At 41.7% G+C, this 13,484-nt stretch overlaps 1 protein-coding gene and 1 long non-coding RNA gene across 4 annotated transcripts in view; one reads left to right on the top strand and one right to left on the bottom strand.

Moving 5' to 3' along the window:
* Positions 1 to 13,484, top strand: part of Vmp1 (vacuole membrane protein 1) — a 99,979-nt gene that overhangs the window by 82,242 nt on the left and 4,253 nt on the right. The gene's annotated exons all lie outside the window — the stretch shown is intronic.
* Gm46289 lies at positions 3,100 to 11,023 on the bottom strand. The gene is made up of 2 exons (XR_001780284.2): positions 10,840 to 11,023; positions 3,100 to 7,900 (listed from the first exon to the last, which is right to left on the bottom strand). It is a non-coding gene; the product is annotated as a predicted gene, 46289 (long non-coding RNA).

Raw genomic sequence — 13,484 nt, 5'->3', positions numbered from 1 at the left:
GCTGTTACTTCACTAGAGAAAAATTAGGCCAATTAAAAGGCTAAACTATTTGACGCATTTATTTATTTTTGCAGTTTGCAGAAGTAAGACCCTTTGAACATATAGTTCAAATCATGTCACAAAATTGCCAGCTTCAGGTCAACAAAACAGTTTTTAAAAACCCACCCATTTTGATTAACTTTCAAATGGAATATGAACAGAGTCAGATGGTAGAAATAAAATCAAGAATTGTTGGTTTTTAGCTTGTTTACTTCATCTTTCATGTGGTTTGGGTTTTTTGTTTGTTCGTTTGTTTTTGGGTTTTTTGTTTTTTTTTACAAGAGAAAATTTTCTTTCATTTAGTAGTAGAGTGGTGCATGATGGGAATGGGTTAAGTTGAAGTGCACTTTTCATACTTTAATATAAATTTCCATCTTAAAAGTCACTGACACAACCAAATTATTTGTGAAAATTTGTTACTGTTTAAAATGAGTTGCTACTTGGTGGTTAATTTGTGTTGGTTTATTACCGTTCACTATAAAGCATAGATATCTTGTATATGTTTTATAATAGAAGTTTTATAATATTTTATATCTCTAATGAAATAATTAAGGAAAATACATTTTTAAAAATATACTAAGTAGAACCAAGCACTGGTTTATTAATTCCTAAACTTTTGATTATTTATGTGGAATATAATTTATACATTAAAGGCTCGTGCCTTTAATCCCATCCCAGTATTCAAGAGACAGTGGCTGGGGAAATCTATAAATTCAAAGCTAGCCTGGTCTACAAATTAAGTTCTAGGTCAGCCAGGGCTACACACCAAGAAGGAAGGAAGGAAAACTAGTCTGATTTTTACGCTGCCTGAATCTGTATAAACACAATGCTTTGTATGTCATCATATATCACTTTCACAGCAAAAGAAGGGGAGGTGGGCCTGCTGCAGAGACCTGCCATCCCAGCACCAGGGGAGGCTAAGACAGGAGCCAGAGTTGGAGGCCATCCTGAGCTACCTGTTACCTGAGGATGTGGGGACTGGATATTTTTGTCTTGTTTTTGAAGGAAATTTCCTCCTATTTTATATTCTTCAAACCTTAGCGACTACTCCACTTCCCTTGAGAACGTTCTGAAAAGACAGACATGCTGTTACCTGTCATACGCCCCCACTGGAGAGTGACAGTGTATCCTGCGGCACCCACTTTCTTCATTTTTCTTTCCTCAGACTAAACCTTTGTAGCAGGAATAGTCTCAGCTACTTCACACCCTCCCCACCATTACCTGTTTCTCCGGCCTCTGGAATTTCCAGAAGCTTGTATGCCAGAGCTGCCTGTCTCACGTGCCCAGTCTGTTCCTGTCCTTTCAGGGCTGTCACACCACACCGCCATCAGAAACCTTTTAAATCTGTCATGTTACCAACAACACCCTCAGTCCTCTGCTCTTTTTCCCACCCTTCAAATAAAACCAAAAGTTCTTACAGTGTAGGAGCTCCAAGTATTCTTCTCCTGCTCAGTGTCACGGATGCTTGGATCCCAGCATGCATGCCTGAGCCTGCTGTTTCCTTTGCCTGCCTGAGGATGCCTTGACCTTTACACTCATGGTGTTTTGGGCCAAATAATCCTTTGTTATGAGGGACTGTCTCACGCTTTAAGACACCTGGCCCTCTATACATTATATGTCCTTGGCAACTCCCAGTCTGTCAATCAAGTTATCTCAGGTGCCAAAGCAATTGCTTAGCAGAATGCCATTTGGCAGTATGCTTGAGGCTCTGAGTTCAACCTCTGGTAGTGCAAATAGCAATTATCATCTCCTAGCCATGGGCAGCTTAGTTGTAGATCATAGGCCTCTCATGTAGATTGTCCCGGATATATTCCCCAGTGCCACAAAAAGTGTGTGTATTCCACACTGGTGCCAAATGTAAAGAGGGTAAATCCATAGTCCACAGTCAGAATGTCCATTAGATTTCAGCTCCTATCCTCAGAAAACTTCCTGTGATTTGGTCAAATATTCCTAAGCCAGGGACTTCTCTGCATAGCAACAAACATGACATACACTTAAAGGTTGTTTTGATTTGGTTTTGGTTTCTTTTTTTTTTTTTTTTTTTTTTTTTTTTTTTTTTTACCCATTTATTTATTTATTATATTTAAGTACACTGTAGCTGTCTTCAGATGCACCAGAAGAGGGCGTCAGATCTCATTACAGATGGTTGTGAGCCACCATGTGGTTGCTGGGATTTGAACTCAGGACCTTCGGAAGAGCAGACAGTGCTCTTAACTGCTGAGCCATCTCTCCAGCCCTTGGTTTTGTTTTGTTGTTGTTGTTGTTCTTGTTGTTGTTGTTGTTCTTGTTGTTGTTTTGGTTTGGTTTGGTTTTTCGAGACAGGGTTTCTCTGTATAGCCCTGGCTGTCTTGGAACTCACTTTGTAGACCAGGCTGGCCTCGAACTCAGAAATCCGCCACCTCTGCCTCCCGAGTGCTGGGATTAAAGGCCTGCACCACCACGCCTGGCTAGAGTTTATCTTTATGTTTATAAATGTATGATTACCTCTGTTACTCCCCCTTTGCCCCTATTTTTTCTGGGAGTCTTCTGTAGCCCAGGCTGACTTCAAACATTCTTATGTAATTGAGGCTAACCTTAAACTTCTTAAACTTACCTCCACCTCCTGAGCCGGGATTAAAGATGTGCCCCACCAAGCTCAGTTTATGTGGCTTTGGGGATTAAATCCAAGACTTTTTGCATGCTGGACCAACTCAACTACCACCCTATCCCTGATGACCATCTTGTTTCTGCCAGCCCACAGAGGTCCACCTGCTCCTGCTGACCCATTCCCAGCATCTGTGAGCTTTTCAATTTCAGAGATCATGTGTATTGTTTACTGTTCTGAGCACCTGACAGCCTGACTCACACAGCAGATTCTCAGGAAATGACCACATGTGTTCAAATAAAGGTCCACCCTATAAAGTCAGCAGATCTTTTGTATAGCCAATATTCTTCTGTTTCCTTAGATTTTGAAGTTTCTAGGAAATTCTGCCATTTATCTACATTATATAGAAGTTGAAGTGCCTTCAATATTTGGACAACTTGGTTAAATTGTAGTATATTCTGTCCCCTATTCCTTTCTTTTAAACTGCATTAGCATGGTCCCCAAAAGAATCCTAGTGAGGGACTGGAGAAATAGCTCTGGCTTAAACACGCACATTGATGACTTGTAACCACCTGCAACTCCAGCTCCAAGGGACTCACTCCAGGCCTTTGACCTCTGAGGGCACCTGTCTGAGTGCACATACGTACATGCTGACACATATGCGTGCACATTATTCATTAGTATATATAAGCCCGCACATGCCTGTAATCCTGCCTTTGATCCTAGCACCCGGGAGGTAGTCACCAAATTTCTGAGTTCAAGGATAGCCTGGTCTACAGAGTTAGTTCTAGGACAACCAGGGCTACACAGAGAAACTTTGTCTAAATTACGTGTGTGTGTGTTATAGCTGAGTGGTTAAATAAACAAATCTTTAAATAATATAAGTTAATTAGATTTGGCTTCAACATCAGATACCAAAAGAGTTTTTAGTATTTTGTCAGTAATTAAATTATAATCACAGTCTCTCACCAATCATGACAAAATTTGTTTTCCTACACTTTGAAACAAGACATTGTTGCTTTGTTTTGTCTTTTGAGACAGCATCTCTATTCATAACTCTGGCTGTCTTCAAGCTCACCGAGATCAGCATACCTCTACACCTGCTAATATTAAAAGCAAGTACCTCCATGCCTAGCTCAAATAGGAAATGTTCTCTGGCTTTGGGTTGTTTTGTTTTTTTTTTTAATTTATTTACTTCTTATTTTTTTGAGACAGGGTTTCTTTGTGTAGCCTTGACTTTCCTTGAACTAGCTCTGTAGACCAGGCTGACCTCAAACTCACAGAGATCCACCTGCCTTTGTCTCCCAAATGCTAGGATTAACGAGGCCTGCCTAGATGTTTTAAAATATAAGTGTTCAAAATGAAAATTACCAATATGGCTGTAGCTGTAGCTCTGTGGTAGAGTGTTTACAGGGGATATTTAGCACTGTAACAAAAATAATAAATATAACCCTAAATCCTGAATGCATGGGTTCATGTAGCTCAGGTTTGTCTGGTTCAACTCAGAATGATCTTAAACTCTTTCCTTCCTTCCTTCCTTCCTTCCTTTCTTTTCTTTTCTTTTCTTTTCTTTTGTAACTTTCTCTCAACTATGCATTGTGGCTGCCTAGAATTCACAATATACACCAGGCTGACCTTGATATTTTTACTTACGTGTATGTGTGTATATCTTTGTGAGTAAATACCACATGTGTTTAAGTGACAGTGGAGACTGGAAGGTGTCAGAGTCCTTGGAGCTGGAGTTACAGATGGTCATTTGCCTGTGTGCGAGAAGCTCAGCTCAGATTCTCTGGAAGAACAGCCAGTACTCTTAACCACTGAGCCGCCTCTCCAGCCCCAGTGGACTGCTATTCTTAATATAAGTATGGAACAGCCTAGCTAAACATGACACCCTAAGTTCAATAATGCCTATTCCCCAATCATAATTAACAGCTTTATTTCTAGGGCAATTCTAGAAAGTAGTTGCTAATGTCAATAGGTTTAAGGGAAAATGTCCTTATTATCTAAATCAGTAGATAGATCTAAGTTATACTCTATAAATAATCAGATATAGTGGACCACTTACAAATTCTGAAAGATTAGAATATAGAAAATAGCTTTCTAATTTATGGTGTGTTTCTTAGCAGGTGGGCAGGGACAGAATTCTGTTGTTTTTAAAGATGTTGCTTGTGCATTGGTTTGTACTCTCTGAGTACGTCAGAGGGAAAGTCAGAGCCAAAGCACCAGCAAACCTGAGAGCTTGAAAGGCAGTGTTAACGTCTTGTTCCCTATTACTGTGATGACATAAACCTGATTTTTAATTCATTGTAGACTTACATTGTAAGAAATACGTGAGACCTGTGAATATTTCTTAAAGTACAGAACCAAATGATAAAAATTGTAATTATAAAATGACATGTTCCGGAATTCTCACCAAATAGAGGCTAAGAATTCCCAGAAAATAACATTAAGCCTGTGACTTGCAATAAGCCATATGCAGAACATTGGCTTGTTGTCAGCTTGCCAGGGTCTGATTGGAAGACAAAGTCCCCAGTTTTACCACACAGGAGAAGTTTCCATAACTCAGTCATTGAACTCGAGGGCTGGGGGATGGGCTTGGCTGGAACAGGGACTTTTCACCAGTTACAGAATGTTCCATGCTCTTCTTCGCTGTCTCCTAACAACAGTTAACTTGATGTTTGACCTCAGAGTCAGGCTTGCCTGTGGCAAGAGAGAGCATTTGAACCAGTTAGTAATTAAGCTCTGAAGTCGGAATGTTGTTTCTTGTTCTTCACTCTATGGAAAGTAGTTAGAATGAGCTATGTCAGCCTAGACCACAGGAGGAAGACTCAACCTTTTCTTATTTTTCTGTTTGAGTTGCTTGTTTGTTTTTGTTTTTGTTTTGGGGTGTTTTTGGGCATCTTTTGTTGCTGGTGCTGCTGCTGCTGCTTCTGTTGAATGAGGGTCTTACTCGGTAGCCCTGGCTAGCCCTGGCTAGCCTGTAACTCACTTCATGTAAACCCGGCTGTCCTTGAAGTCACAGAATTCTGTCTGGGCTTAAAGGGATGGGCTACCTTGCATGGCTATTTTTTATTACTATTATTATAAAATGTAATCTAGTTCATGTCTCTGATTCTGTTTTACGCTGGTCATTATGAAAGTAATTTTCTTAAAAGGTTATAGAAGTCTGAACCAAGCCGGGCGTGGTGGCCCACGCCTTTAATCCCAGCACTCGGGAGGCAGAGGCAGGCGGATCTCTGAGTTCGAGTCCAGCCTGGTCTACAGAGTGAGTTCCAGGACAGCCAGGGCTACACAGAGAAACCCTGTCTGGAAAAAAAAACAAAAAACAAAGTCTGGCCCACCAGTATTCATTCCGTGATCTGAGAAAGGATTACTAGCTTAGAACCCCACTGTGGTGACGCAGCTGTGGTGGCGCAGTTCTGACTTTAAAGTTACCTCCCTCTGCAGTTGATGATAGCTTCCCTTCTTGTGTCTGTGGTAATCTGCAGAAACTCTTCCATGTTTCTGTCATAGATGCTGGGATGCAGCATAGCTAGACTGCTGATGAGAAATGGATATTTTATTAGGAAGTTAGCACTATCAGAGCATTTCAGTGGAATATTAAAGTAAAAATCCAGTTTGTTAGATAATACAGGGTAAAACAAAAGGCGGTCAGGAATTCCTGACACATTTTAATTACCCTACTTCTTAGATACATAAACCTATTCTTTTTTTAATTTATTTATTTATTATAGGTAATTACACTGTAGCTGTCTTCACACACCCCAGGAGAGGGCATCAGGTCTCATTAAGGTGGTTGTGAGCCACCATGTGGTTGCTGGGATTTGAACTCAGGACCTTTGGAAGAGCAGTCAGTGCTCTTAACCACTGAGCCATCTCTCCAGCTCAACCTATTCTTTCATTAATAGAAGGAATTACTATGTGGTTTTTGGATGAGGGAAATACTAGCCAAAAAAAAAAAAAAAAAACTAGAGAGAAAATATAAATTACAGGGCTGGAGAGATGGCTCAGCAATTAAGAGCACTTGCCACTTTTTCAATAGACCCTGTTTTGTTTCCAGCACCTGTATTGGATAGGACATAACTGCCTGTAACTATCTCCATGGGATCCAGTGCCCTTTTCTGGCCTTCTTAGGTACCTGTACATACATATATACATTTGGGCACACATATATACACAAAAAAAAAATTAAGGAAAAAGAAAATACAAATTACTACTGAGCATGATGGTGTGCACCATGTACAAGCATGGGGAGAGAAGAGGAAGTTAAAAGCAGGCTTGGGGTGGGGGAGAAAAGAAACAGTAGAAATATAAAGGCTAGCTAGGCATGGCATGGTACTGCATACATGCCTTTAATCCAATAATCTAGAGGCAGAGGCAGGCGAATCTCTGTGAGTTAGAAGCCAGCCTGATCTCCATAGCAAGTTCTAGGATAGCCAGAGCAACATAAAGAGAAAATATCAATAGAGATAGATGAGAAGAATTCTTGCCTGGTAGCTCACTCCGGTAATCTTCACAGTTGGGAAGCTGAAGCAGGAGGATTATCATGATTTCCAGTCCAGCCTGAGCTACAGAGTATTTCTCTGTCTTAAATACAGCCTGATGTGTTTATTAGCCTCTGTTCTTTGAAAACCGGAATGAAGATGTGTTTCCAAGGCTTGCTGAGAGCACCACAGAAGGCAGTGTTTGTCCCTCAGTCTTGGAAGTCGGAGATGAGCATGGAGAGCCAGTCTCAGTCTCAGGCAGCTGTTTGAATACAGCCAGCACGATCGTTTTTACCCCATTACAGCAGACCATTCCTTAAACTCCTGCTTTACCATTGACAGAAGTGCCTGCCTGTCCTTCCTGCTCAGGTCTGCATTCTGAAGAAACCATCCCAAACATTGAAAAGCAAGGGCATTGCAAAACCCTGCGTGCTAGAAACCCCTTGTGAAGCACAAGCGACCATATGCCTGAAGTGTCTGGAAAAAGCAATGTGGTCTGTCTTCCACCAAGCCTCGAAGAAAGGGATGCTATCATGTGTATAAATAATGCCACTGGGTACACAGTGACCTAAGTTGAATACAAAAGAATTTTTAATTATTTCAGAGGGACACAGATGCAAATTAAATTCAAGATGTTTTCATCCCAAACCCTGAGGTAGAATCACAGCAAATTTTAGAAGGTGCCAGAGACTGTCAGTGCAAACAAGTCCATATATAAAAGGCCTAGAATTTCCAGTGCAGTATGTAATTCTCACTCTACGTTCATTGTATGTTGGGATCCGCTTCCAAAACCCTGGTGTATAAAGAAAGCACTTTTCAAATTCAAAAGAGGTAAAATAGTCAAGTCAATTTGCCAATTTTCCCTGGCAACATCAGCTTCTTAGATTGTGTTCTATGTTCAGTGAAATGGTAACAATAGTAACACTTTCATGCCCAGTACCCAGAATTCCTAGATCTTACTTTCACCAAGTTAAAAATGCTGGTTTTCAGTCAGTGCCAGTCCACTCGCTCGCTCCCGCAATAGTTAGGTAACAACTGATGTCTTATTTTTTCCCTCTAATCTCCAATGGGCAGGACAGGTATTAATATTAATGAAGGCTTATGAGGTGGCCTTTGGCTTCTTCAGAATATTTCTTGATAAATTCCCCTGCCCTTTCTAAGGAGTCCACCTTAAGTGGAGGGTTTCGGGTAGTCTGTCATTGTTGAATCAGGCTAGGAGTCTGAGGTCGGCTCTGAGTCACTATGAATAGAGCTCTAGTATTGGTTGGTCCCCAGGGAAACTGGTGGTTAAACACTGTGAGAATCTTTATCAGGCAGGAAATGACAACTCATTAAAATACTAACCGTTAAGCCTGTTTAGATCACTCACTGTCTGGGGGTGGGGAGGAAATTTTAACCCTACAATGTTTAACTAAAGTGTACCCTCTCCTCTCTTCCCCTCCCCTTCCTTCCTTCCTTTCTTTTGTACATATTTCTAAAAACAATTATTTATAAGTGTCTTAACAAGAAAGAACATTATCAACTCTTTTTCTTTTTAATGGAAGACAGGTCTGCATATGATGGAAGTAGAATGGGAGAGGGCTTTTATTTTATCCCCAAAGTATATCTACCCTACTGTATGTCCCACTGTTGCTGTTAAGTGTCCACTCCATTGTCTTCAGAGGACTCTGCTGGCTTCAGTCGGGAGATGATCATTCTAACCAAAAATGTTAGTGTGTGTCTGAGATGCCAGCACTCTGAAGATTGAGTCGGGACACTTGAGAGCTCCAGGCCAGCCTGGGCTCCATAAGGAGACCCTGCCCACCACCCACTAGCCCTGCAAAAGAACATGAAAAAGCAGATAGTTTTCTACTTAGGACTCTATTCCTAAGCTTCTGAACTGCATCCCATCCATATCTTAAGTTCTACAAAAAGCCTGATACATGCCTGTAAGCCCAGCACATGAGAAGCTCAGGCAGGAGGGTGTGAGTTCAGAGCCTGCCTGAATTTTATTTACTACTGAAATTTGCTAATTTAATCCAGAAAATTCTTAAAAGTTTTTTCTCAGAGCACAGGTTTGGCTGTCCAGATGCCTAAAAGATCCTTCATAGGTGTCCGTTATAAAGACAAGAGACTGCTGCTCACAACACCTGTGATCCCAACACTATGGCTGGCAGAGGCAGGTGGATATCTGAGTTCCAACAGGACAGCCTGGCTGTGTAGAAAGGAGAGAGGGGGAGGGGAGGAGATTATTTTTTTAGATATAGTTTGCCTTCCTCCTTGACTTTTAATTAGACTGCTAACCAAGCCTTAAGATGGGTTTAGAAGGCAGATGTGGCACATTCTTCAAATTCTAGCACTAGATGTAAGGGCAGGAGGATCAGGAGTTCAAGGTAATCCTTAGTTATGTAAAAAGTTCCAGGCCAACCTGGGCTACATGAAAACATACCTCAAACTGACAAACAAAATAGTGCCAATAAGATGGCTCAGTGTGTACGGGCACTTACTGCCAGTGTGCTGGCCTGAAACTCAGTTCCTAAGGCCCACATGGTGAGATGAAAGAACCATCCTTCATGTTTTCCTCTGACCTCTACTACAAGCTGTAGTGCTTTGTGTGTGTGTACACACAAGTAAAGTGGGGCTTTTGTGTGTATATAACCAAAGCAATAAGTTATTATTATTAATAATAATATTGTGGTGATGACCTGACTCTTCTCAGAGCATTCTTCCCTTAGAGTTTTCAGTGATCCCTGTGTTAGCACCCGAGGCTAGTACTGTGATAATCACCAGGAGGTGCCAAAAAACTTAGCCTTGAAGTGCTGCACAATGAGGTAAAGGGGAAAACTACCTCTGTACCATAGCTTCCTTGTTTAGGACTCACACCAGTATGTCTTACGAGCTCTCATTCGTACTCAGATCCTAGGGAAGTAGTCAAGAAAGAAGCAGAGTTCGGGTTAAGTTTGAAATGCACTTCAGTCTGCCCCTGCACTAGTCAGATGAATTTCCATCACCTAACAAAACAGTACATTTTTGTTGGTTTGGTTTGAGGTTATTTTTTAAAGGGCAGGAAGATGACACACACAAGGTCCCTGTAGCTCTGGCTCTCCTGGAGCACACTATATAGACTAGGCTGGCCTCTGGCTCCCAGGTGCTGAGATTAAAGGCATATGCTACTATGCCTGGCATTGTTGTTTTTATGGTGTGTGTGTCTGTCTGTCTGTCTGTCTCTGTCCGCCTCTGTCCGTCCATTCGTCTGTCCTTAGTGCTCATCAGCCCTCACCCACTGAGTTGCCTGAATGATCTTGTTTTGATTTTAAGACAGTGTTTCACCACAGACTTGCTATCCTTCTGCCTCAGTTTACCCACTGCAGTGATTATAGACATGATCTCCCATTTTCAGCAAAACAGTATACTTTTTCAGCTCACATTCCTGGTAAGTATAGTGCTATGACAATACATTAACCAAAAACACATCTGACTAGAACAATCCAAACAGAATCATGACAACCACAAGGAAAAGTTCAGGTATTTCATAGTAAGATCTAGTTAGGTTACTATCTCCATGACGGAGAAGGGACTCAAAGTTAATTAGATGTGTTCTTATATGTGACGAACCAACTTGCTAGAGCCACGGTTTGAAAGAATTCCATGAAAGGAGGGAGGCGTGGTGCCGGGTGGTTCTAGTGCACTTGGATTGAGTGCGACTTCTGCATGAAGCGACAAATAGAGCTGTGTGCATTGTGGAATACTTACCCCACCCACTCTTCAACAGACTCCCCCAGCTCTGCAGCTTCCTCGGGAGATCTGAGAACAAAATGACGCAAGCCTTTATGAGTAAAGATGAGGAGAGTTCAGAATGCATATTCTTGCTAGATATATGATTTAGACAAATAGAGTTAAACGTTTCTAAAACTATTTTAAAAATAAAGATTTGGCCGGGCGGTGGTGGCGCACGCCTTTAATCCCAGCACTCGGGAGGCAGAGGCAGGCAGGTGGATTTCTGAGTGCAAGGCCAGCCTGGTCCATAGAGTGAGTTCCAGGACAGCCAGGGCTATACAGGGAAACCCTGTCTCAAAAAACCAAAAAAAATAAATAAATAAAGATTTTACTTACAAAGTGGTCAGGACTCTTATTTCTCTCAAGTGTTATTTTGAGTGTATTTATCTGTTTGTTGGTTTGGTTGGTTGCTTAGTGTTGTCTGTGTGCTCTGTTTGAGCTCGGCCCCTTCTCACACTGCGCACGTTGGCTTGACCTGGCTTACACACTCTCCTGCCTCACTCATCTCAGGTGTGAGTCACTATGTGCTGCTGCAGTTCTCGTTCTCTTTTTGTCTTTTTTTTCTTTTCTTTTTTTTTAAAAGTAATTACTGTTTGTCAGGAAGTCTGTCTTCTGTTTGTGCTAACATATACTTAGGTACAAAACCATGGGAAACACATGAAATCAGTTTTGAGTTCTGAACTTTTGAGGTTTTTCTTTTAAGAGTTTAGGATTGATTTTTGTTGTTTTGTGACCCTCCCTCCTACCCCCCCCCCCCCAAAAATGTCAGTAACAGAAAGCAAACCTACCACCTACAAAATTTTTTTGTTTGCTTTGGGCTTAATTTTTTATTGTTTTTTTTGGGGGGGGGTGTTTTTTTTGTTTGTTTTGGTTTTGGTTTTTTGAAACAAGGTTTCTCTGCATAGCCCTGGTTGTCCTGGAACTCACTCTGGAGACCAGGCTGGCCTCGGACTCAGAAATCCGCCTGCCTCTGTCTCCCAAGTGCTGGAATTAAAGGCATGTGCCACCACTCACTGCCCAGCTTGATTGTTTTTCAAAACGCGGTTTCTCTGTGTAGCCCTGGTTGTACTGGAACTCTGTAGTCCAGGCTGGCCTCAAACTCAGCCAGATCCCCCTGCCTCTGCCTACTAATTTGTCCATAGAATATTTTTCTCCCTATTGTTTTAAAGGACAACAAGAAGAAGGTAAATCAGAAACCTTCCCTCTTTTAATGCTTTCTTATTGAAACCAAGTAGCTATTTATAAAGCTGGCTTAAGTACATTTTAGTCTAATAAGGGTGCTACAAAAGAGTTCAATACTAAAAATAATAATAATAATAATAAAACGAAAAAAGAGTTTAATACTAAATCATAGCTCTATCTATATTTGTTCTTCCACAGCATTGTGTTCTTCTATATCACAAAGCTAGTTCTCTGAGCTTCTCCCACCATTGAGGGTTAGATAAGAGAGTTCTTGCTGGGCAGTGGTGGCACACACCTTTAATCCCAGCACTCGGGAGGCAGAGGCAGGCAGATTTCTGAGTGCAAGGCCAGCCTGGTCTACAAGACAGCCAGGACTACACAGAGAAACCCTGTCTCAAAAAAAAAAAAAAAAAGAAGGGGCGAGTTCTTAGCTGTGGACACACAGTGGCTCTGAATTTATTGCTTTCAGAATAACACCTGCAACCAACACTGAACTGTAATAATGTATGTATACATGCACACATGCACCCACACAGCAGCAAATATACTGTTCTTGGTGTGCCAGAAGAGATTTGTATTTCTGGTCTACTTCTCAAACATAACTTAAGGGATGAGTTTTTGAGCTATTCGAGTGTGTGTTGAGGATGGCAGGGTGCTTTCTAGCAGTGTGAGGCTATGGACAAACTGGATATGGTGGTATAGACCTGCAGTCCCAGCACTGTGACGGTAGAGGCAGGAGATCAGGAGTCTTGGCAAGTGTGGATTGTACAACAAGTTCTAGCCCAGCTGAGCTATTTGAGCCCCTGTCAGGGGCTGGAGAGATGGCTCAGTGGTTAAGAGCACTGACTGCTCTTCTGAAGGTCCTGAGTTCAAATCCCAGCAACCACATGGTGGTTCACAACCATCCATAATGAGATCTGACACCTCCTCTGGTATGTGTGAAGACAGCTACAGTGTACTTATGTGTAATAATAAATAAATCTTTAAAAAAAAAAAAGAAAGCTGACACAGTGGTTAAAAGCACTTGTTGTAGTAGCTTTAATTTTTTTTTTTTCATTCAAAATCTCTGGTGTAAGAATACTTTGTGGGGACCTGTGAGGTGGCTCTGCAGGTAAGGATGCTTAACAAGCTGAGTTAGGTTCCCAGGACCCACATGTAGGAGGGAAGAACCAGACGTTGTCCTCTGGGTACAGTGGTGCAGTCAAAGGCAGTGTATCTGTCCACACACTTTGCTGGAATTGTTTTGTTATCTAGAGAATATATTCCTAGTGTAAATGGAGAGACTAATTGCCTTCCTGCCTGTACTATAAGGAAGAGTTGCTTAAGCTCCTAAGGAGATGTCCACCTACTGAGAGCGAGTCCCACCTGGGACTGCACTGCCTCACTGTTTGCCATTGTAGGTCTGCGGTTGGCAGTCGGCAGTCGGACTGCATTGCCTC

Source organism: Mus musculus, chromosome 11 (assembly GCF_000001635.26).
Source record: "Mus musculus strain C57BL/6J chromosome 11, GRCm38.p6 C57BL/6J".
NCBI lineage: Eukaryota > Metazoa > Chordata > Mammalia > Rodentia > Muridae > Mus > Mus musculus.
This window is presented reverse-complemented; position numbering and strand designations above follow the sequence as displayed.